Source organism: Tenrec ecaudatus, chromosome 17, assembly GCF_050624435.1.
Source record: "Tenrec ecaudatus isolate mTenEca1 chromosome 17, mTenEca1.hap1, whole genome shotgun sequence".
NCBI lineage: Eukaryota > Metazoa > Chordata > Mammalia > Afrosoricida > Tenrecidae > Tenrec > Tenrec ecaudatus.
The window spans coordinates 12,103,837-12,129,516 of record NC_134546.1 but is presented as its reverse complement, the minus strand read 5'-3'; the positions used below and the strand labels follow the sequence as shown (position 1 = coordinate 12,129,516).

Genomic DNA, 25,680 nt, shown 5'->3' with positions numbered 1-25,680 from the left:
GTTGTTTTGTCATATCTTGCCCTATCCGGAGTCTCCCTTCCCCCTTCTCTGCTGTCCCTCTCCCAGGGAAGAGGTCACATGTGGATCCTTGTAATCATCCAGGGTGGATAATACCTTCAGGACCAAGGGTATGAGGGACGATGCTGGGAGAGTGGAGGGTGAGTGGGTTGGAAAGGGGGAACTGATTACTGATTATAAAAGTATTTTTAAGGGTTTGTTTCCATTGGGGAATTGTTCCACTGGGTTTGCTCACCAACGGAAGTGTAATTGCCTTCTCTGAGACATAAATAGCCCCTTCTATTGTCTTGACCTGAAGTTCAAGTAAGTTGGGCTTATCACTCTTGTAGGAGTGTCTGTGGATTCGCTGGATTTTTTTTTCCTTTGTCAAAACAAACTTGCCTGTAGGTAGAAGCTTTTATTTCTAGTTTTGTGTCCTATTTCAATGTTCTATGTGTCTACCATTGTACCGGTCCTGCTGGTTTTACTACTGTGGCTGTGTATTAAGTTTTAATGTTGGGTAGTATGAGGCCTCTGACTTGGTTTTCTTTTAGAGAAGTTATTTGTTTGTCCTGGGCCTCTGCCCTCTCCATACGAAGTTAGTGATTCGTTTTTCCATCTCTTTAAAGAATGAAATTGGGATTTTGACTGGAAATGCTTTGTATTTTTAATTCTTTAGGTGGTATTGACATTTCCATAATGTGAAGTCTTCCTATCCATGTACACAGGATAATCTTCCATGTGTTTAGGTCTTTTGAGGTATAGTGGTTATGTGTTGGGCTGCGATCTACATGGTCAGCAACTCAAAACCACCAACAGCTCTGTGAGAGAAAGACTAGGCTTTCTACTTCAGTAAACAATTACAGTCTCAGAAACCCACAGGGGTCACCATGAGTCACACTTGACTTAATGACAGTGAGTTTGGCTTGGTCTTGTAATAACGTTGCATAATTTTCTTTGTACAGGTTTTTTGTTTATTTAGTTAGGTTTATTCCTAAGTATTTCACCTTTTGTGTGGCCATTATAAATGATTTTGCTGTCTTGTCTTTTTCGGAGCTCTCTTTGCAGATACTTAGGAATCTAATTAATTTCTGCTTGTTAATCTTGTATCCTGCTACTTTACCAAATCCCTCAATTGTTTCCAATAGTCATTTAGTGGATCTCTGTGGTAGTTCTATAATCATTTGTCAATTTGAGGATTAAGAGTGAAGGGGTAGAGTCTACTCTGTCAATCGGGTCATAGCCAATAAGGCCTCTGTGTGGGCATGGCCTTCTCCTGAGAATTCTGGGAACTCCTGTATTTCCTCCTTGAAGGTCAGAGACACTTCTCTCTCTCTCTCTCTCTGCTCACTTCCTGTGAGACATCCCTGAAGAGAAGCCACATGGACCTACCCTGATGCAGCCCAGGGAACTGGAGGAGCCACATGAGACCCCTGACAGCGCTGAGATGCTTCTACCACCACTGACTTTTCACCACTGGCCTGTGATATTATCACTGCATGCGTTTCGTGAGTCCAGAGAGGACTGTATAGATTGGTATTGGACATATGGACTAATATCGTACTTAGGACTTGCCTTGCACTGAGTTGGGATGCTTTCTTAATGTGTCAACTACCTTTATATAAAACGCTGTCTTATACACATATGAGTTTCTATGGATTTGTTTCTCTAGTCTACCCAAACTAACACAGGCCCCTTCAGGTTCTCTCTATATAAAATCATATCATCTGCAAAAAGGGGGAGTTTCACTTGTTTGCCCAATTATGTTCCTTTGATTTCTTTCTGTTGTCTAATGGGTCTGGCTAAGACTTCCAACACAAATTGAATGAGGGTGATAATAAATGCTCCATTGTCAAGTTCCCCTTTTCAGGGGAAATGTTTTCCATTTTTCCACATTGAGGGTGACATTGGCCATTGGCCATTTGGCTTAACATTCCTTTAGAATGTTAAGGAATTTCACTTGAGTGTTTTATCTGAAATGGGTGCTGGGCATTGTCAAATGCTTTTTCTGCATTTATGGATATAATCATGTGGTTCTGTCTTTGTCTTGTTTAGGTGGTGAATACACTGATTGTTTTTCAAAGGTTGAACTATCCTTCCATCCCTGATGTGAATCCCATTTGGTTTTTTTTTTTTTTTTTTGGTCATACATTGTTGGATTCTGTTGGCCAGAATTTTTTTGAGAATTTTGTCTGTGCTCATGTAATTTTCTGGCTTTAAGGGGTCTTTGCCTGCTTTGGTATCAGGGTTATGCCTGTTTCATACAATAGTTTAAGAGTTTGCTGTCACTTTCCATATGCTGGAATAATCTGTGTAAAATAGGTGGCAGCTCATCCCTGAATACTTGGTAGAATTCCCCTGTGGAGTCATCTGGTCCTGGGCTTTCCTTGGTTGGAAGTTTATTTTGTTGTTGTTGTTGTTGTTGTTGTTGGGGGGGGGTTTTTTTGGTTGGAAGTTTCTTGGTGGCCTTCTCTATTTCTTCTTTTGTTATGGGTCTGTTCAGGTTTTCTGCTTGTGTGTGTGTTCATTGGGGTAGATGGTGTTTTTCAATAAATTTGTCCATTTCTTCTGGATTACCAAATTTTGGAGTATAGTCTTTCATAGTAATGTAATTTTTCTTTTTATTTCATTCGAAGCTGTTGCGATGTCACCCTCTTCCTCTTTATTTCTAGATATTTGCATCTTCTCTTTCTTTTCCTTTTTAAAGTTTGCCATCGGTTTCTCAATTTTGTTTATCCTTTCAGAGAATGTTTCCTGTCTTGCCGATTTTTTTCCATTGTTTTCTGCTTTCTGGGTCATTTATTTTTTGCTCTAATATTTATAATTTCTTTTCTTCTATTGCTGCAAAGTGTATGTTGTTGCATTTGTTATAGCTCTTGGAGGTTACCTTTTAAGGAGCTCATTTTGGGTTTCTCCTCTTTCTTCATGTGTGCATTGATTGTTATAAACTGTCCTCTAATAACTGATTTTGCTAGGTCTTGAAGGATGGGCATGTTGCTTTATCATGCTCATTTATTTTGAGGAATTTCTTAATTTCATTATTAAGTAGTGTATTGTTTAGTCTCTTTGGGTTTTTCTTAATGTTCCTGTTATTTCTGTTGTTGATTTCCAGTTTGATAGCAATGGGACCTCAGAAAAATGGACTGTATGACTCAATATTTTTTAATGTGTTGAGGCTTCCTTCGTGGCCTAATATGATCTATTCTAGAGTATGCACTGTGTGCACTGGAGAAAGATATAGACAGTACTATTGTTGAGAGGCGTGTTCTGTATGGATGGATTGTATTATTTAGCTGTTATGCTTCTTTATTGAGTTTCTTTCCTTATGGTCTGTCTGTCCTTAAGTGTGGTAGGTTGAAGTCTCTTACTGTATTATTGTCTAGCTGTTTATTTTTGCATTTAACTCAGAATTTGATTGATGTATTTTGAAGGTCTTTCATTGGGCACATGTTTATTAAGGGAATATGTTTCTGGTGGATGGGTCCTTTGATCATTATGTAGTGTCTATGCTGTCTTCTCATGATATTCACTTTTATCAGAAATTCATATAAGTGGGTCTTGTTTTCTAATCCAGTCTGCTACTCTCTTGTCTGCTAGTTGGTGGGTTTGATCCATTGACGTTCCATATCACTATTGAGATGTGCAGGTTGGTTGCTGTCATTTGGTTGTGTCGGTGTTTGGTTTCTTTTCCATTTTTGTAGTTTTATTGATGTCTTTGTTCCTCTAGTATTTCGGCGTTGTTTTGGTTCTGCTTCCGTTGTATCACTTTCTAGGTGATATGCCATATAATGTCCTCAGGTATGTCTGCTGTTGTTGATTCTTGCCGTGGGCCCACACATTCTGTGCACACTGACTCCTGGACCCTGAGGAGAAGTCACGGTAAGAAAGTGGGGAGAAGGCTTTACTCTCAATGCTAAGGTTTAATGGTGAGGAAAGTGGGGTGGGGATGTTTCGAAGAAGTGCTAAGGCTTCAGTTTGGTGTGGGTGGGAAGTAAGAGGGAAAACCGGAGAAGGAGACTAGGGCACAGGCACACAGAGCCTTGAAGTTCCTGCTGGGACATGTGTATGTACACTGAAAAATATGTAGATGCCTTTAACAGATTTTTAACTGGAAATCCTGATGGTCAGATGCATTTTCTTCAAGGTCTCTCAACCAAGAGGGGTTCACACAGAAGAAGGAGGAGTGAGGAGGCTCTAGCTTATCATAGAGTCATGGGAAGAGTCTGGAGACATCAGGGAGCCAACAGTAGTGAGGTTGGAGAAGCCAGCTTTTCTTCACAGCTTCAAATTCACTTCCCCTAACATTGGTTCCTTCATTCAAATGTCTTCATTGCCCTCGATTTAGTTGTGAAGCTATCTGTTTGGTTCCCAGAGCATTCCACAACACAGGTTAACCTCATCTTCCCGCAAGGCCCCCACTCTAACCCAACATCAGTGCCCATCTGTTGACCTCCTGTCCTGCTACCATTCCAGATTCAGTCCCTCCTCCACTCAGCTCCCATTATTCCCAGCACCTGGACCATCCTCCTGGCACCCGCTCACCTTCCATTAGAACGTCCAGATTCAGGGGTAGATGGCCTCCTAACCAAGTTTACCCAGATGACTCCAACCTCATTGATCTGTGTGATGTACTGTTGGTATCATTCTACTTATGGTTCATACTAGTGCACCTGGTATTTGTTAATGCCTGCTTTTACTCCCTTTTGCTTTTGATGAAAAAGCTCACCCTTCAGAAGTGAGCCTACAGCATACATGCATGGGTTCAATAAAAATGATTAAAGAATGGTGGGGGAAGAGCATGGAGTGGAGACCCAATGTCCATCTGTAGACAATTGTACATCCCCTCACAGAGGGGTCACAGGGAAGAGATCAGCCAGTCAGGGTGCAGTGTAGCACGGATGAAACACACAACTTTCCTCTAGTTCTTTGGCACTTCCTCTCTCCCCCACACCCCAAGAACCTCAATTCTACCTTACAAATCATATTAGACCAAAACATGCAGACTGTGACAGATAAGAGCCCGAAACACAGGGAATCCAGGATAGACAAACCCCTCAGGGCCAACGATGAGAGTGGAGATACCACGAGAATTAAGGGAGGGTAGGGGGAGAAAGAGGGAATCAATCACAAGGATCAACATATAACCCCCTCCCAGGTGGACGAACAATGAAAATGTGGGTTAAGGGGTGATGGAGGACAATGTAAGATATGAAAATAATAATCTATAACTTATCAAGGGTTTGTGAGGGAGGAAGGGCTGGGAAGCTGATACTAGGGGCTCAAGTAGGAAGAGAATGCTTTGAAAATGATGATGGCAGCATATGTGCAAATGTGCTTGACACACTGGATGAATGTATGGATTGTGATAAGAGATGTAAGAGCCCCCCAAAAAAGTATTTAATTTTTAAAAGTCATTAAAGGAAACTGGTGCATCCCTCTTTTAGGTGAAGAAACAGACACCTTCAGGTTATCAGAAGTCTGATGTCCTCCTCCTTAGTGGCCTTGTATTTTGACGGTGATCTCCCCTACTTAGCCTTTATTTTTTTAGTTAATTCCCAGCAACCCTAGAGGACAGAGAAGAACTGCCCCCATGGGATTCTCTAGACTGTAGACATTTTCCCAAGGATGTAACGCTGGTGGTGTAGTGGTTACACATTGGGCTGTGATCCACGTGGTCAGCAGTTCAAAACCACCAGCAGCTCTTCAGGAGAGAGACTGGGTTTTCTAAGTAGAACAGGGTTAACTAGGTAACCCAAAATAAGATTGGAGGAACAAGAGCAATCTTCTACATCTTTTATTTCTTCCACAGCTCTCATCAAAATGCTTTCTGCACTGAAAACCTGGGAAGGCAAGCAGCCAGCATGAGTGCTTGTGGGAAGATGGGACAGAGTATTTAAAAGCAAGCCTCACCAGAATCACTGGAGCAGAGAGTCACTATCCCCAAGGCATTTCAGAGAGAGCCCACCATGAGCCAGGTCCTCTGTTCTATCCACTTAATTGAATTCGGGTTTTACTTCATCTCTTGGAAGTAATGCAGGTTCTGACCAATCTCGTTCATAAAGCCATTGCATTAAGCACGTGATCACCAGAGTGGAGTCCACACACCCAAAAAATATCCATTACAATTCACTGACATATACGAAGAATTACTAGAATTTCCATTTATCTTATTTCATTCCCAACTTGTCCAAATTCTTGATCTTACCTGTATATTATGATGGATATAATATATGTTGTATTATATGCGTATATGTAGTATGACTACAGTGTATAATGTACTGCATATATTACAGAATATAATATATATAATATGGCAATATTGGGTGACATTCTTTTAAATCATAACATTCACACCTGCCTTTCTAGAAGGGACATGAAACTAAATGAAAACCACAAAATGAGGTCTCCCCAGTGAGCTTCTGGGACTCATTCATTCATCCATCCCAAAAATATTTGCATTGATCGGTTTATGTGTGCCACGCTCCACTGCCCAAACTGAATCAGACAGAAGCAGCAGAGCAGTGTCCTTTGGATGCTGGCTGAGTCCTGCCCTGCTGCCCACAGGGCTCGGGTCACTGGTGTGTGACATTGAGTCACCAGAGTGAGCAAGGACATATTCAAATACCTACCCCTTTAGAAGAAGATGACTGTGAAAGAGGTGAACCAGAACCTAACTCCTCAACCTCCTCCAACCACAAGCATGTGTCTGCTCACTCTGAGCTCACAACCACTGCTCTCCAGGGTTCTGTAGCTCACTCCTGGCTTCCCCCACCAGCAGAGAAGGCTGGGGGTGCCTTCTCGACATGGTGCATGGGAAGAAGCATGTGTCCCTAAGAGGTGTCTGCCTGCCTGCTCCTGGAGACATAAATCTGCTCCCAGAAGAAAATGTCCTACAGAGAAGAGAAGGGAGATGATTTTAAATGACTTTGCTATAAGGCAACATTTCAATTGACAAATTTTCAGTAAGTTGTAAATGGCTTGTATCCACTACTCTCTCTCGGGGTTTATTGTTGATGAGCGTTTTTGTTGTTTTATTTTATTTTGTTGTTTTTTTTATTGTGTATTGGGTAAATGTTTACAGAGCAGATCATCAGTTTTGAATTCAATAATTCATATACATTTTTAAAATCCCAGTGTTATAAAGATCCATGAGAAAATGGGGACAAGCTTAAGGTCCCTATTGCAGGGCATGGACATACTATGAAACATAACAAAGGAAACACGCACAGTCGGAAACAAAATAGATGACGGGGACCTACTGAAAAGAAGACATTTACAGGCGCCAAAAATACTTCATCCACAGAGCTAAAAGAGGAAATTGTTCTCTTGGTAGGACAAGAACCTGAATCCTAATAACATATCTTCACCAGAGTCTGTCCCAGGCAAGAAGAGTCTTACCCCGAATCTCTTGCAATTCTGCCTCTGTGGTAAGAGGATTGCCATTGAACACAAACATTGTAGACCTGAGCTGCAATGCTGAAGGATTTGATGGTCGGGCATCTTGGTAGTGTAGTGGTTAAGTGGTGGGCTGCAGTCTCAAGGTCAGCTGTTCAAAAATGCCAGCTGCTATTCAGGAGAAAGATGAGGCTTTTTATTCCCTTAAATAGCCACAGTCTTGGAAACCCACAGGGACAGTTCTACTCGGACGTAAAGGGCCACTGTGGGTCTGTGTTGATGCAATAGTAGCAAGGTTATTATGATTATTATTGGTAAAATATAAACACGGTAATCATCAAAAGATGGGAGGAAGAAACAGAATCACTGTACTAAAAAGAATTGACCCAAGTTCAAAGATTTCATGAAATGGCACAAGATGGAAAAAACAGCAACCTAGATAAAACCCAAGCAGTAGTGAAAGCATTAGTCAAAAACACACAAACCAAGCTCCAGGACTTGAAGGTGTATCCATTGTGATATTGTAACAAATGGACTCGCCACCAGAAACGTTCACTGACACAACTCCAAAGGGTGGAAGCCAAGCAGCTGAAAGACAACCACACCCGTGGCTGTCCCAAAGAAAGGTGGCCCAACCAAATGTGGAGATTGTCCAAACAAAACGAGCTACTGTGGCTCACAAGTCAAGTGTTGTTGAAGGTGATTTGTAGAAGTCCAACCGTGCATCCACACCAAGCTGACGGAAACACAAGCTGGAATGAGAAGAGGACGGGAAGTGAGACGTGTCATCAAGGTTGCTCGTGGGCATGGGTTGAAAGCAGAAAACACCAGAACACAGTTCATCTCTCTATTTTATCAACAGGGCAAGGGCATCCCACTGTGTGGAGGACAGGGGAGAGGGGAAAGTGGGGGAAAGGACGTGGTACTGGCCAACCCAGGGACAAGGGAACAACAAGTGATCCAAAATCAGTGCAAGGAGGGTGTGAGAGGCCTGGTAGGGATTGTTCAAGGGCGATGTAGCTGAGAGAAATTACTGAAACCCAAATGAAGGCTGAGCATGATAGTGGGACAAGAAGAAAGTAAAAGGAAATAGCGGAGAGAAATAGACAAAAGGCATTTATATAGGTGTAAATACAGGCATATACATATGTTAACATATTAATATATGATGATGGGGAAATAGATCTACATGTATATATTTATAGGTTTAGTATTAAGGCAGCAGATGGAATTGGGCCCACACTCAAGTACGTCCTCAATGCAAGAACATTTTGTTCTATTAAATTGGCATTCCGTGATGCACACCTTCCTGACACAATTGCTGAATACAAATGTGTGCATAAGCAAATGTAGTCAAGAAAATTGATGGTGACAGGCTATCAAAAGATATAGCGTCTGGGCTCTTAAAGGCTTGAAGGTAAACAAGCAGCCATCTAGCTCAGAAGCAACAAAGTCCACATGGAAGAAGCACACCAGCCTGAGGTGTTGAAGGGATCAGTTAACAGGCATCAAAGGACAAAAAAAATCATATCATAGTGAATGAGTGGGGCTGCAGATTGGGGGCCCAAAGCCCATCTGTAAGTAATGGACATCCCCTTACAGAAGGGTCTTGGGGAGGAGACAAGCCAGTAAGGGTGCAGTGTAGCAACAATGACACATACAACTTACCTCTAGTTCTTAAATGCTTCCCCCCACCCCAATTATCATGATGCCAATTCTACCTTACAAATCTGCCTAAACCAGAGGATGTACACTAGGGCAGATAAGCACTGGAAACACAGGGAATCGGGACAGATGATCCCTTTAGGATCAGTGGTGAGAGTGGCAATACTAGGAGGGTAGAGGGAGGGTGTAGTAGAAAAGGGGAACTAATTATAAGGATCTACATATAACCTCCTCCCTGGGGAATGAACAGAAAAGTGGGTGAAGGGAGATTTCAGATGGTATAAGATATGACAAAATAATAATTTATAAATTATCAAGGGATCATGATGGAGGGGGAAGTGAGGAAGGAGGGGGGAAATGAGAAGCTGATACCAAGGGCTTAAGTAGAAAGCCAATGTTTTGAAAATAATGAGGGCAACAAATGTACAAATGAGCTTGACCATACAAGGTATGTATGTATGGATTGTGATAAGAGCTGTATGAGCCCCCAATAAAATGACTTTTTTAATAAAAGATGTACAGCCTTAGAAACCCTGTATAGAGTTGGAATAGACTCATGACAGTGGGATTGGTGGGATGTGTGTGTGCGTGTGTTGTGTAGATCTGCATGTGGTACACTGTGCACCTATAACTTAAGCATCTTCCCCCTAATGATCACAAACATGCCAACAACAAACTCGCGTGAGTGTGATGTCTGAGGCTGTTTTCAGTTAAATTCCTGCACATTCTTAATAGAAATGATGAGTGCCTGTCGATGTTCCTCAAAGGATCAGCTCCTTTTTAATTCTGAGCACTTTAAGACCTCCAGCATCCACTTTCCCTGAGCAATTATGATTTTACAAAATGCCATCAAGACCATGGCAAAGTTTATTGCCCAGACAGAACTGCATGTCTGAAGCTCGCAGCAGTGATTTACTGTTTACTCTGGGGGTAAGTTGCTAAGCAAGATTTATTCAGAAAGAACAGAGCCATCCATAACAGTACATTATATGTTTGACTACAATGGTGGGCTTGGGGGTTTACTTCTTTATTTTTTTACTTGAGCATTCTCCAAGAAAGCGTGCTCTCTAAAATCAGAAAAGCCACAATGGACTCAAACATGACAACAATTGTGAGGATGGTCCAGGACCACGCAGTGTTTCCTTCTGTTGTACACAAGGTCGCTATGAGTGGGAACCAACCGATGGCAGATAACAGCAGTAACGTCAGAAAAAGAGACGTGCGCGTGAGGCTCCACCCTTCTGTGAAAAGGAGGGCACCGCTAGGCATTTGACAAACCAGACTGACTTCAAGCATTGTTGTCTGGTTTTTCTTTCTCTAATAAGTTGCTCAGAACATGTATATAATCTATAGAAACAGTGGGACAACCCTATCCAAGGCTGTTGGTAAGAACCACACGTTTGACTGCTTTACCTACACCAGGTTTTCATTTACTCCGTCACAGCTTCGTTGCAGTATGCCCACCGAACGTTCACATTCATACCATCTCAAAGAAACTCCGGATTCCTAAGGAAGAGAGAGCCCTCGAAATGCATATTTGCCAACTTTAGTTTTCAAAACTGTTAACAAGTTCTGAGCCGATTACTGACCTACTTGTGCCCCCTAGTGACCATAACATGTAGTTGCTTTCTGTAAAGGCGAGATGGGAGAGCTAGCACCAGTTTGAAAAGGGGCCACACCCTTCATTTCCACCACCTCCCATTCCAGCAAGGCAAGATGGCCTGGCCTTCTAGGGCCTTCTCAAGGAGGCAACGATGGCAGGGCCTTGAAAGGTGCCGTCTCTCCACAGTGCGTGCACTTTAACAAAAGCACTAAAGCCAGAGGCAATGCTGCATAAACCCCTCCAAAATAAGTCATCAACGTGGGAAAGGGCCAACCTGCCTTGGTATCTTAGATAAACCAGGGCCTCTACTATAATCCATTAGAGGGAAGAAAACCAGCAGGGGGTACAAGAAAAAGTTCCCTTGCCCAGACTACCACCTCCACCCACCTGGGGCCACATTGGAAGTTGCGTGCAGCTCAGAGATGTCCACCATGTCCAGCCAGGCAGCTGAGCCCAGACACTGAGTGGATAGAAACATGACAGGGAATGTTCTAGACCGCAAGCCCACTGCTAGCATAGGGCTCCCTGCTGCAGGTCCTCAATGGGCCCCACACTTCTCTAGCAGGGAGCCAGAGCCCACGATGGTGTCAGACAGGTGGCAGCAGGGCAGAGAAAAGGGAGTTAAAGGAGGAGACAGGTTCTGGGAAGTTGTGCAGAGGGACCAGGTAATGCTCCTGAACTCTGGTTGGAGCTGAAGCCATCATCAGAAGTAACGCCACAAGGGCACCCCAACAACTCGTGCCTGAGGCTACTCTAAACAAAGCCAACTCAACCCAACCCACTCATCAGAGCCTTCATTCCTGCTCATGACAGCCATGTGGGACTCTGTTCCCAGGGGCTCCCAAGGTCTAATTCTCTCCAGGAGCAAACAGCCTCCTCTTCCTCCTGAAACCTCAACAAAGCCAAAAAGGAAATGGGAAGAATGCCCAGAGGGATGCCCAGAGGGAGTCTTGGTATTGACGGTAGAACTTGCTAGGAAGCTCTGGGGCCCGCAAAGCCTCCAATCCACCATCGCCAACTCCTAGAGACATGGAGCCCACAGGGCAGAGGCTGGTGGGGTGGGACTGGTGGCTGAGAGTCAAAGGTCTGGGTTTTTGTTGCGCGTGGTTTTAACAGCACACAGTGTGTGATCAAGTTCCTAGCAGTGCAAATGGACAACCAGAAGTCGGCGGTTCAATCCCCCTGTAGGTGCCTTGGAAGAAAGGCCTGGTGATCTGTTTCTGAAAAATCAGCCATGAGTCAGAATCCACTCAGCAGCCACCCATTAGTCGTGTGATATGGAGCGAATGTGTTGTGAGTGGGAAGCCCAGGCTGCCACTGGCTAGCTCTGCAATGCTGGGTAGATACTACTGTGTCCTTCCATGATTTGCTCACTGCTTACCCCTCAGGGAAGCCCTTCCTGACCCAGCAGACGCATTCAGCTCCCCTTATCTACAAGTTTTGTCGCCCCCTTGCAATTCTCACTGATAGTACAGATCACAGTTTCGAAGTTTATATCTGACTTGTGGGACAATGTGCCCATTTTCCCTCTGCCACGTTCTAAAGGAGCTCTAGTAGCGCAGTGGTTAAGCACTCAGCCACTAGCATGAGGTGTGCAGTCTGAACGCACCAGCCACTCCAAGGAAAAAGACAAGTGTCGGCTTCCAAGATTTACAGTCGTAGAAACTCTCCGGGGTCATTCTACTCTGTTCTATACGGTTGGTATGAGGCAGAGGCAGGGGTTTAGTGCACTCTGAGCTCAAAGCAGGTAGCTTTCATTTATCATCTTGTCCCCTATCCCTGGGCCAAGCACATAGAACAAGTTCTGTCAAGAATGGATTGCACTGCACCTTTATGATCTGCCTTCCTTCTAGGTCGGTCGTCCTTAAAACAATACATTAAATAAAAAGAACCTGTATGTGAAAGAAGGTGCCCTGGAAACTCACTGGGCTATAATCACAAGGTCAGTGGTTCGAAACCCCCAGCTGCTCCAAGGAAGAAAAGAGAGGTTTTCTATTCCCATAAAGAGTGACAGTCTCAGAAACCACAGGGGCAATTCTGCCCTGTCCTATAGGGTGGTGAAGAGCCAGCATCGGCCTGGGGCCATGAGAGTTAGATTTGTGATAGAGTTGAAAGAGGAGCCCTGAAGAGAGAGAGAGAGAGAGAGAGAGAGAGAGAGAGAGAGAGAGAGAGAGAGCTGCTCATTACAGGTGGTCCGGTGGAGCCCACCAACTGCTCCTCGGGAGAAAGATGAGACTGTTGACTCCCGTAAAAAAAACCGAAGGTCCCAGAAACCCTAAGGGACAGTTCTGCCCTGTTCTACAGTCTCTAGGAGTCGGATCAGAAACAATGGCGGCGGGTTTTGTTTTAGGGAGAGTTGTATTTGACACACTTAGGAAGTGTTCCAAAGACGCTGGTTCCTTGGCCACCTCTCTCTGCGGGGACCCACCTGGTTACGAGAGATGCCGCTGATTGGGGACATGACCCCCAACAGAGACCTGGAGACCAGACGACTCCACAAATCCCATCCCCAGTCCCTGAGTGATCAAAACTGGTTGGCAGATTACAATTAATCGCCTCTCCTCACTAACTGTCCCTAGATGGCAGGAAAAGTTATCTCCAACTCCCCTTCCTTCTCATCCCAGACAGAGAGTAGCCAGAGGGACTGTAAATCCATTCCTAACATTTTCAGTTGTTTGAGTTATGTTCTACCGGAATTAAGAAGGTGACTTTAAAAACATGAAGGAGAAATAAAGGTGGCCTGTCCCAGAGCAGAGTACAGGTGTAAAATGAGACTGAACTTTTAATATGAAGCTGCTCCAGAGAAAGCCCTAAGAATATTTTTAAGGGATGCTTGCATTGTGGGTAATTATTTTAATTCAGGGTTCAACTTATATGACACTGATGCATAAGTCTACCACTTAATGACATTTATAACTTGGTAACAATACGTTTTGTATAAATTACTGCTGAGGCTTAACATTTCTGATTATGATATATAGGATAAATGATGTCAGGAAGGGGAAGTTTGTAAGTTACGACCTGTCCCGTTGCTTTAAATAAGAGGATTTCTAGAGACAATTGCTTTGATGAATATAAACTCAAATGAACCTTGAATCTCTTCAATTATTCTTATTTAGAATTCATTTTCCTTTGAACTTTCATTTAACTCGAAGCACAATCGTTCCATTATAAATCAAATGGGAGCTTGTCTTTCCTGCAATAACAAGTATGCTTTAAATAATGAACCAACACCTATGATCATAAAAGATAATGTTTCAATGCACCGAAATACAAAAAGGTAAAGAGATTTACTAGCCGAATGCAGAGACGATGAGTCGGATGTTTTCAGGGCAACAGACATCTCCACCCCCAAAGAATGCTTTTTATTTGACTTGGGGAAGGGGGAGGGGTTTCTCTGTACCTTTGTGCCACAGAGAGGGATGGGAAATCCAGCATCCATTGCTGCCATTGGATGAGAGGCCCAGCTCTCTCCTGGCTCTGTGTCTCTGTGAGAAAACACAAGCCTGTGGCCATTCGTCCACTCCAGTTCCCGGCAGGCCTCTGCGTGGCAGGAGAGGACTGAGCTCCATCGGGTTTATTGGGTTTTCTTGGCTCTAATCTTTTTTTTCCTCCTTCATGTAATTAATTGTGGCAAAAATATGCACAAGAAAACCTTCTCCAATTCAACAGCTTCTACATGTATAATGCAGTGCCATTGATTATACTCTTCATGTTGTACAATCATCATTGATGTCCTTTTTCAAATTTTTCCACCATCGTTAACATAAACTCAACATCCCCTAAGCAAAAATTCTTCCTCCTTCACCATTGGTAGCCATGGGTCAAGGTTGATTTTCTCCTTCTTTCTTCTTCTTCTTCTTTTTTTTTTTTTGTAGTTTTCTTGATAGAATATTCACAGATCCTGCACTTCCATAGTTAAATCACTTTTTAAAAGAGTTGGACATACCTCATCGTAATCAGTTCTCATGCTTTCTCCCGACTCCCGCATTCACTGTCTGCTCCCCAAATGCCCTCACCCTCCCCATCACCTGTCTGCTGTTGTCTCTCTGCATGCCCTCCTTCTGTGCTTCACAAACTGGGAAACCCAGAAGAAACAAACAAACAACAGCGAAAAGAAAACCATCATCATACAACGACTCTGATCTGGAAGCAGATCACCAGGCCGTTCTTGCGTGGCACCACTGGGTGTGGTTCAGTTGCCAACCTTTGGGTTAGCAGTCAAGAGCACGCGCTGCATTTATGCCATGGAGGCTGTGAGGGTAACCAGTTTTAAAATGCCACAGCCTCCCTGGGCCTCTGATGCCACTACGAAAGGCCTGAGCTGCATCGTCCTGAATTCATCCAAGTTCTGCAGGCGACCACTTGGTAGGCCTTTCTGCTGCGGGACTCAGTGGTGAGAGACATACGTGACTATGGTAATGTACAAGAGATAAAATTGCTACGCATAGCATCTGCATTTTGTAAATAATTTTGCACTCTTCTTGTGTGAACCAAAAACACACACAAAAAAACACAACTCATGGCCATTGAGTGGATTCTGACTCGTAGCAACCCTATAGGAAGAGGAGAGGGTAGAACGGTACCTGTGGGTTCCCAAGGCTGTAACTATTGGCAGGAGTAGTGTGTCTAACCTTGCTCCTGGATGAGAACCTCGTGGGCCAAAAGAGCGCAGAGCAACTCTGCAGCTCTGCGATAAAAGGGTGCTATAAATGGGGGCCCCTGCTGGAGGCAGGACCTAAGAGCCCTAGTGGTGTACTGGATACTCATTGGGCTGCTTACCACATGGTCAGCAGTTTGAACCCACCAGCCACACCATGGGAGAAAGATAAGGCTTTCTGCTCTCCTAAAGGGTTACAGTCTCAAAAACCCACCGAGGCACCTCTTCTCTGCCCTACAGGCTTACTATGAGTCAGAGTTGACTCAGTGGCAGTGAGTGAAATCTGACATTAGAACGTGTCCAGTGACCAACCAACCGTAGTAAGGACCTGCTTTCCCCACTGACAATCAACCAGCGGGCAGAGTCCTGAAGACCTGAGCAGGTAGGCTGAGACATTGGAAGGCTCTCTTCCTGTTGTCTCTCTTTGTGCTCCATCTTCCAAACATTTGTGACCTGCCTTTCATGCACCCTCGGGGGTGGCATGGGCATTTTTAATATGGGCATGGATGACGTGGGGTTTTTTGCTGCTTAATTGCTATCAGAGCAAAACGCTGCCTCTCTCCTGCAATAGATCTCGTTTGAGAGCTTCAATAGCATTCTTTTGTTCTACCCCTCATTTGAAACGAGCTCTATAAAACCGCCAGAGCACGCTACATAATCTTTCACCTCTCACATTCTCAAATCTGGGGGCTTATGTTTTAATGGCTTTGATGTGCTTACTATTCAGCCTGTTCCTTAAACCACGTTCTTCCCCATCCAACACCCGGCTCTCCCTCAGCCTTGCAGCCTCTGAAGCTGAGAGGCTTTAGTGATCATCCAGTACAGCCCCATAATTTTGGAAACATATGTTTCAAAATGACATTCCAATATCTCCTACTAGGTTCTTTGTCTTGCATCTGTTGCATAAAAACAAACAAACAAAAACCCACGCATAATTAGACTCCAATGGCTGCAACGTGTACATTTTCCACAAGAGTTGATTCTCCACCAACTTGGACCACGCGCGCACACGCGAGCTAAAACACACACACACACAAAGATACTTGCCTACCTCTTTTAAGGCCATCTGTAATCACAGTCTTGTGTTAATGAGAGCTAACCACCCATAAGAGCAAACTTCCACAGACTAACTGTGTGGAACTTTAATTGACTCCTTTCCAACATCATTTCAATTTTACAGGATAATCTCTTTATTGAAAATTAGCTATTGTGGAAAAACCCAGGTCTCAACATAATACTCAACCTTGCATGGACAATGACTTGGTAATCTTTCGTTCTCTCAGGGTAGAGCTTGCATGAAACGTTTTTTGCGTGTGTTTTTTTTTTGTTTTGTTTTGTTTTTTGGGGTTTTTTTTTTCAGGCTCAATTCACTTTATTACATTTTGTATAAAATTGACTATGTGGTAGCCACAGCTGGAGCCTGGGTCCTCTGCATGGAGACTCTGGTGTGGGTCTTCACAAGATGGTCAGTGAATTCCTGGTAGGGAGACTTGGTGAACACGGTCTCTTTCCAGAGGTCAGGGGTCAGATAGCTGTACGTCTTGGAGATGGCATCAAAGGTGGCTTTGGCAAAGTTGCCCAGGGTGGCTGTGCAGCCCCTAGCCGACGTGTAGCAGTCATCAATCCCTGCCATCATCAGCAGTTTCTTGGGCACAGGGGCTGAGATGATGCCAGTGCCCCTGGGGGCAGGGATGAGTCGCACCAGCACAGACCCACAGCGGCCGGTCACCTTGCAAGGGACCGTGTGGGGCTTGCCAATCTTGTTGCCCCAGTAGCCTCGCCACACCGGGACAATGGACAGCTTGGCCAGGATGATGGCCCCTCGGATGGCGGTGGCGACTTCCTTGGAGCACTTGACACCCAGGCCAACATGCCCATTGTAGTCCCCGATGGCAACGAAGGCCTTGAACCTGGTGCGCTGGCCGGCTCGGGTCTGCTTCTGCACAGGCATGATCTTTAGGACCTCGTCAGGAAGAAGTCCCCAAGAAGAAGTCAATGATCTCAGACTCCTTGATCGGCAGGGAGAACAGATAGATCTCCTCCAGGGACTTGATCTTCATGTCCTTGACCAGACGACCCAGCTTGGTGACAGGGAGCCACTCCTTGTCTTCGGCTTTGCCCCCGCGAGCCCCGCGGCCTCATCCACGGCCCCGACCCCGGCCGCGACCCCGTCCTCACAGGCCGCTGCCGAAGCCTCCGCGGAAGCCGCCGCGAGCTGCGGCTCCCAGGCCCCCGGGGCCTGCAGGCCCTCCCGCTGCACCGGCGTCATCCGCCATTTGGTGTTTTCTCGGAGAAGAAGCTTGCGTGTGTTTTTTAATCCACCTCTCTCCCTCTAATATCCTAGTGGAAAGTCAACACACACACACACAAAAAGAAAACAGACTCCAACATACACATACACACACTCACACACACATGTCCCCATTCAGGCCACAGCACCTTCACTTACAAACCATGACTGACTGCCCCCAGTATAAAGACTTTCACTGCGTGACTTTGGCACCACCAGGCAGTCATAAGAGGAAGCGCTCACCTAGAGCCCCGATTTATTTGCAGTAGTTAATCACTCTCCTTGCTCGCGCAAAGGTCAGGCATTCAGACACCCCAGGAGCTCCACTGGGGGCGGAGACCTGGTGACCTGCTCCCGTAAATAGGACAGCTTAGGAACCGGATGCAGAAGTTACGCGTTGGGCTGCTAACTGCAAGGTCGAAAGTTGGAAACTGCCAGAGGAGCCTCCGCAGAGTGCTTTCCTCCCGTCAAGATTGCAGTCGCGGAAACCCACAGGGGCAGGTCTACCCTGTCCTCTACGGTCACTCTGCGTCGGTATCGACCCGAAGGCAGGGAGACCTACATAGCACAGGGCAGCAGTGCCCAACGAACCCTTACCATACCTCCATGCTGAACCAGGTGGGCACAGAGCTAACACTGTGCATGGGGAGTTGGGTTGAGCTGTGGAGGAGGACAGCTGGGGGAGGCTGGAGGGGCCACACTAGAGTCCACTGTTCGCTCAGAACCACTCCGCTGTGGGACTTCAGCCACGTCCAATGTCCAACGTTCTGTGCATCTACACAATGTGGCCATTGGTAGGACAGACCTCAGGAGGTCTGGTGGAGAATAACATCGATGAACGCTGGTCACGTGTCAAATGTGCCTTGTCTGGAACATAATACCAGAATCTGTGACCTCTGTGTTAGTCCAGGTAGACTAGAGAAACAAATCCAGAGTCTCATATGTGTATAAGAAAGAGGTTTATCTACAAGGACAGTTGAATATTGAGAAAACAGCCCAGTCCAGATCAAGTCCATACATCCAATGTTAGCTCATATGTCTGATACCAATCTATAAAGTCCTCTTCAGACTCACTACACACATGCAATGACACCAAATGCAGAAAGATCACAGGCCAGTGGGTTGTAAGTCTTCTGGATCCAGTGGCATTGTAAGCATCTCAGCGTTGGCAGGGGTCTCTACATGGCTTCTGCTGCTCCAGGGTAGGTTCATGTGGCTTCTCGAGCCCCCAGGGCCTAGCACCATGTGTCTTGTCAGCAGAGCATCTCCAAGAAAGTAAGCAGAGATGGAGAATGTCTCCCACCTCCAAAGAGGAAATCCGGGAGTTCCCTGAATTCTCAGAAGGCCATGCCCACACAGAGGCCTCATTGGTTATATCTTGATTGACAGGCCAAACTCCACCCCTTCCCTCAGAATCCTCTCAAATGGACACCAGATTAGTAATGACCACACCTCTTAAGGGTTACCAAGACGGTTGCTGTTGAGTTGATGACAACTCACAGTGACCCGTGTGTGTCTCGATGGAAATGTGTTCCTTTTGGGATTTCATCGGCTGATCTTTTTTCAGAAGTAGATCGCCAGGTTGTTCTTGCAAGGCACCCCTGGATGATCTCAAACCTGCAGCCTCTGAGTTAGTAATCAAGCACATTAACCATTTATACTACCCAATGTGAGCTGATATGAACTGGACCCTCACAACCTACAAATCCTATGACTTTTTCATAACAGCGTCTGCTGAGGACCTAGGAGCCAGCACTTTGGGTTTGTGTTTTGGTCTTTTATTTTCTAGTTTTTTGTTTTGTTTTGTTGTGTTTGCTAAAAGCCATAGAATAAATACTCTGAGTGTCGTAGCCTAGGTATGGTGTGGCAGAAGCCTAAGAGAACATGGAAAACTGCAGTTTCTGGGAAAGCAGACAAGTCTGCGAGTGTTGCAAAGGGTTAGAGGTTCACTCAGAGTTCAGAGTCCACTCAAGTTTACTCAGGTGTGGCGGAAGAAAGGCCTGGCAGTCTACGTCTGGGGAAAAGTAGCCACTGAAAGCCCTTTCTCTCAGTTCTGTGCCGGCAGACATGGGGTCTCCCTGAGTCAGATTCAACTCCATGAACATTGGTTTGTTGGAAGAGCAAGAAGCCCAAGCTGTGAGGAGGTGGCAGGTCACAGAGGCCGGTCTAGCACACTGCTAAAGCACTGGACCTTTAATCTGTGGGGCTTCTGGTTTCTGAGATGTTGAATGAAGAAGCTTGTCCTCAGGCAAGACCATACTCTAAAGCCCTGTGTGCAAACCCAAACTGGTCGATGGTGAGATGGCGAGCCCAGAGCCCTGGGGTCCTTCTCCACCACCCACTGCCCACTGCCTCCCGAAACAGCTCCCGGGGCAGCTCCAGACCCTCTGTGAGCCTCGCAGCTGCTCAGATGGGACTCCCAGCCACCTCCCAGCCATGGGCAGTCAGCAGAGGGATCCAGGAAACCCTGCTCTAGTGGTTCTTCTGAACTCAACCAAACGTCTGTCTGTTTTTCACGTGAGCAGCCATCCTGCTGTCCTGGAAGGACCTCCTGCTCTGCTGATTTGTAGGCTTGCACCACCCAGTTTGACACCTAATTCCGTACTGTCTGGGGTGGTGATCCAAATGGTTCTCCCCATCTAGAAGAATTGTCGTGAAGACAATAAGTGCACCTTGCTTCTCCGGCCTCCACTTCAGCAAGCAGTCCAGGGCAAGAGGAGCCGCCATGCCAAGGAGACTGCCAACAACCCTAAGTTCTGAGACTTGCCATTGGCTGAGAGCATTTTCAAACCTATAAAGTAAGGGCAGTAACATGACTAAACAGCTCCCATAAAACCAGTTTCAGTCCAACTGAGTGTGTCAGAGAACTGTGCCCATCGTTTTCAGTGGCTGATTTTTTTTTTCTCAGTAGCTAACCAGGTCTTTCTTCCAAAGCACCATGCGATGGACTCAAGCTTCCAGCCTTTGGGAACGCTGTCATTGAGTTGACTGACTCTTAGTGGCCCTATGGAACAGAGTAAAACTGCCCCTGTGGGGTTCTGACATTGTAACTCTTTATGGGAGTGGACAGCCAAGTCTTTCTCCCAACACTCCCATAGCAAACATAAAATTAGTGGAAATATTTAATGGCGAGGGGTTAGTGTGTTTCAGGACTCATTTATTGTGCTAGTCCAGATTGACTAGAGAGAGAAATTCATTGACACTCATAAGAGAAAGCTTTATATCAAAGAGTAATTGTCTATTAAGAAAATATCCCAGCCCTGTCCAGATCAAGTCCATAAGTCCGATATTATGCCTTATGTCTGATGTAAGTCTATACATTCCTCTTCAGGCTCATACAACTTATGCAATGATGCTGAATACAAGAAGATCCCAGGCCAGTGGGTGGAAAGTCTTGTGGCTCCAGAGTCAGTGGAAGCATCTCCAGGGCTCTGGCTGCCGTCTGCGTGGCTCCATGTGGCTTTTCAAGAGGAATGTGAAGCGGAGAGTGGATGACCCGCCTCTTCTAATGGCAGAATCAAGAGAGACAAAGTTCCCAGAATACTCGTGAGAAGGCCACACCCACGAGGAGGCATCAATCAGGCTGTGACCTGATTGACAGGCTAGACTCCACCCTGTAATCTATTTATCAAGTTGACATGAAATCATGTAACTACCACATTCATGAAACGTTATTGCCCTTCCTTCACACATCACTCCTCCCACCTTTATGAGCCCAGTTTTCCTCCCAGCAACGACAACCATTGCAAAGTGCTATGTTCTTTGAGTAGTGTCTGGTGTGCATATATTTTAATGTACAGAAATGATGTGTTATCCAGCTATAGATCCCACCCTGCATCTTCATCTTGGTACCCAGCACAATGTTTTTAAGGTCTACCCACCGTGCTGAGCCAGTCCATTTTGATGTCTCTGATCACTGCTGAGTTTGAATATTTCTTCATGTGCTTTCTAGTCTTACAGTTTTCCCTGTGGAATGCCAATTCCTATCCTTTTGTCTACCAGAGAGGCCACTGTCTTTTGGTATTGATTAGTCAAATCCAAATACCAGACCCTTATTGCTATAGTTAGACGTCTTATAAGCATCTTCACCCAAGTTGATATCATATCAGTCTCTTCACTGTGTCAATTCCCCATTGGGAATATTTGTTTGGTTTTGTATTTGATCAAACCCATCATTTTTTTAGTTAGGATTCATATATCTAGATTTTACTTAATATGGCCGCCTACCTGTGTTACTAAGATATCATCTTCCTTATAATGTTCTCTGACCTGTATCATTTTACCTTGACCATTCCCAGTCAATGTGCGTACATGGTGTTAAGATGGAGATGTGTTGAACAAAACACAGTATAGCTAATAGCTGTATACAAACTGCTCCCAAATTCAGTAGCTTGGAACAACTACTCACTTATTTTGCTCACAACTCTGTCATATGGCCAGGGATCCGTAGAGATGGTTCATCTTGGGGCCATGAAGCATCATCCACTAGCATGGCTTGGTGGGGGGGCTGAAGTGTCCACAAGCAAGAGGGCTCACACATCTGGGCTGGTTGTTATCTGGTCCCTCAATTCCTTCCCCCTTCGGCCTCTTCACAGGCATTTTGTACTTTTTCACATTTTAATACGTGTGGTCTAAAAACAGCCCAGCCTGGATCACCTGACGTGACCTAGCTTCAGAAATCTCTCAGTATTACCTCCAGCTTCCCGTCACAACCAGCCAGATCCAGTGGAGGGAGATACACCCCCACCTTTCAGGGGGAGGAATGTCAAAGTCACACTGTCAGAAGCAGGCGTGGGAGAGGAGATGAGGTTGCCATCATCTTTGGAAACACAACCTGCAGCAGGCTCCAATTTCATTAGTGGGTTATCCATCATGTCTTACATTCCCTTTACATGTGTATCCCTTGCTGAGTGGGCTACTCTGTTGCTTTCTTCTGTTTGTCTGGGCTTGTGCTGTGTTTAACTGTTGTTTGCTTTTTCAGCAGTGATATGACTTAATGCCTGCTGTCTTCATAGAGGGCAACGCAAGTCCCCCCTCCTTCTTTGTCAAAGCTGCTAGCTATTTGTGTTTCTTTAGTCACATTTTTAGAGTATGTCTATCAAGCTCCCTCACCAAGAAAAAAACAAAAACCTGCTGGAATTTTTAAAGATGGGTTCAAAGAGTAAGTGTATATTAAGAAAACATGCCGGCCCGAGCTCCGTCGCCGCCTGCACCGCCAGCATGCCACCCTACACCGTCGTCTACTTCCCCGTTCAAGGGCGCTGCGAGGCCATGTGCATGCTGCTGGCTGACCAGGGCAAGAGCTGGAAGGAGGAGGTGGTGACCAAGGAGACTTGGATGCAGGGACAACTCAAGGTCTCTTGTCTCTACGGGCAGCTCCCCAAGTTCCAGGATGGGGACCTCAGCCTGTACCAGTCCAATGCCATCCTGCGGCACCTGGGCTGCTCCCTGGGCCTCTATGGGAAGGACCCTCGGGAGGCGGCGCTGGTGGACATGGTGAATGACAGCGTGGAGGACCTACGCTGTAAATACGGCTCCCTCATCTATACAAACTATGAGGCTGGCAAGGAAGATTACCTGAAGGCGCTGCCTGGGCACCTGAAGCCTTTTGAGACCCTGCTGTCCCAGAACAAAGGGGGCCAAGCCTTTATCGTGGGTGACCAGATCTCCTTTGCCGACTACAACCTGCTGGACCTGCTGCTGGTCCACCAGGTGCTGGCTCCCAGCTGCCTGGATGCCTTCCCTCTGCTCTCGGCCTACGTGGCACGGCTCAGTGCCCGGTCCAAGCTCAAGGCCTTCCTGGCCTCTCCCAAGCACGTCAACCTTCCCATCAATGGCAATGGGAAACAGTAAGGGCCGTGGAAGCCTTGGGTGGGTGTGGGGGCCGCCTGCCTACTTTTCCTGACCCACTACCAACCACTGCTGTCAAGACACTTCCCATTCAAAGTGACCCCCGCTGGGTTTCGGAGGCTGTCAGTTTTTACGGAAACCGACTGCCTCATCTTTCTCCCTTTGGGGAGCTGGTGGGTTCGAACCGCTGAGTTTTCGGGTCAGCACCTGAGTGTATAACCTGCAGTGTCCCCAGGCTCCTTCTCCTCCCTTTCCTGGAGTAATAAAAGTTGTCTGAGAAAAAAAAAAAAAAGAAAACAAGCCAGCCCAGTTCAGATCAAGTCCATTAGTCCAATTTACCCCATATGTCAATACTAGTCCATAAATTCCTCTTTAGACTCATGCAGCCATGCAATGATGCTAAATGCAGGAAGGTCACAGGCCAGTGGGTAAAAAGTCTTGTGGAGCCAGTGGTGGTGGAAGCATCTCAGCGCTGGCATGGGTCTCCACGTGGCTCCTCCCCTCCAGGGCTCTGGCTCTATCAGCTTAGCTCCATGTGCCTTGTCAGCAGGAAGACAAAGCAGGGAGTGTCTGTGGGTCTGACCTCCGGTGAGCTATTTACCTCCGAAGTGCTTCCAAAGGAGGTCATCAAGCTGTGACCCGATTGACAGGCTGGACTCCACCCCTTCACTAGTTGACAGGACATTACATAACTGCCATAGGATTAATATGTTTTCATACTCAGCCCATTCAAGTCAGAGAAATTACTTCAACCACGTACTCAGGTTTCCTTCAACAGCTTTTAAGAATCTTAATACATCTGCTATGAAGGTCTTATCTATTTTTCATTCATTCCTAAATACTTTATAGGGTTTTTTGCTACCATGAATATTCTTCTCTTGTTTTATTTTCTCATCTGGTTTTGCAGGTGTTGAGAAGCACTATTGCTGTTCATAAGCTGGTCTCATATTTGGAGACTTTGCTTAACTCTCTAGAAATTGAATCTGTCCTTTTGCTAAGTCTATAAATTGTATCTGCAAATAGTGAGATTTTCCTCCCTTCTCCTCTGCCCCACTCCTCTTACTGCTTGGTCAAATGTGTATGGTTGGCCTAGGATGCCAGCATTATGCCTGTGGTAGTCAGTGAGAGTGTCATCTTTATCTTGTTCCTGATCTTCAATGGAATGTAACTTCCTCCACCAAATAGTTTGTGCTGCATCTACCTATCTCACTGCCATCGAGTTGATTCCAACTCATTGATCCTATAGAACAGCCTTGAACTTCCCCTATAGGTTTCGGAAACTAAAGCCTCATCTTTCTCCCAAGGAGCTGCTGGTGGTTTCGAACTGCTGACCTTTCTGTTCACAGCCCAATGCATAACCACACCAAAATAGGCATTGAAACTTTATTCAATGCTTTTCTTCACATGTTAAAAACTGTATTTTTTCTCCTTTAATCCATTAATGTGGTAAATTATATTACTACATTGACCCACTCTCTTCAGCCTGATAACAATGTTTACATATATATTTTAAGAACTGGCAATTACTTTTTAAGTAACTTTAGTATTTTAAGATTTTCATATGTAGAACCATAAGAGGTCAATAAATTTTTCTTGTATTGGCCTTATCCAATTTTAAAATAAAGTTTATATCCAGCTCAAAAAACGAGGTACTTTTCTAATTTTTTTTTGAAAGGTTGCTAGAATCTAAGTGTAAAACTCTCTGGGCTGGGAGTTTTGTCTTAGAGGAAATGTGATTCCCAATGCCATCAAGTTGACTCTCAGTGACCCTAGAAGACAGGGCAGAGTGTCCCCGTTCAATTTCCAAAGCTGTAAACCTTTACAAGAGCAGACAGCTCATCAATCTCTCCCGGCGCAACTGGAGAATCGAACTGCTTCCCATGCAGTTATCTGCCCAGTGTTCCCATTATGCCACCAGGGCACCTTAAGTATTAGACTCCTATGTAATTACTTAGTGCTCATTTATTTTTTCAAGTTTTCTGTCTTTCTCTGCCAGAATAGGCATTTAGTAGTGTCCTCCGAAATTTCTCATTTCATATAGGGCATTTACATTGATACATAATTTAGTCCTAAAGTACAGATAAAGCTATACATACATTTCGTTCTCTGGTTTGTTTATGTACCACTCTATAACTGCCCCACCCCCACCATCTCTATTTAATTTACTAAATCTCTTTCTGGTCTTCTGATGGTTGTTGCTACATGCCTTGGCGGAGGTTC

General features: G+C 45.3%; 2 pseudogenes; one reads left to right on the top strand and one right to left on the bottom strand.

Moving 5' to 3' along the window:
• Window positions 1–16,654: 16,654 nt before the first annotated feature.
• On the bottom strand, window positions 16,655–17,604 carry LOC142430215 (small ribosomal subunit protein uS5 pseudogene; annotated as a pseudogene).
• Window positions 17,605–22,830: 5,226 nt separating this feature from the next.
• On the top strand, window positions 22,831–23,694 carry LOC142430345 (glutathione S-transferase P pseudogene; annotated as a pseudogene).
• The last annotated feature ends 1,986 nt before the right edge of the window (window positions 23,695–25,680 follow it).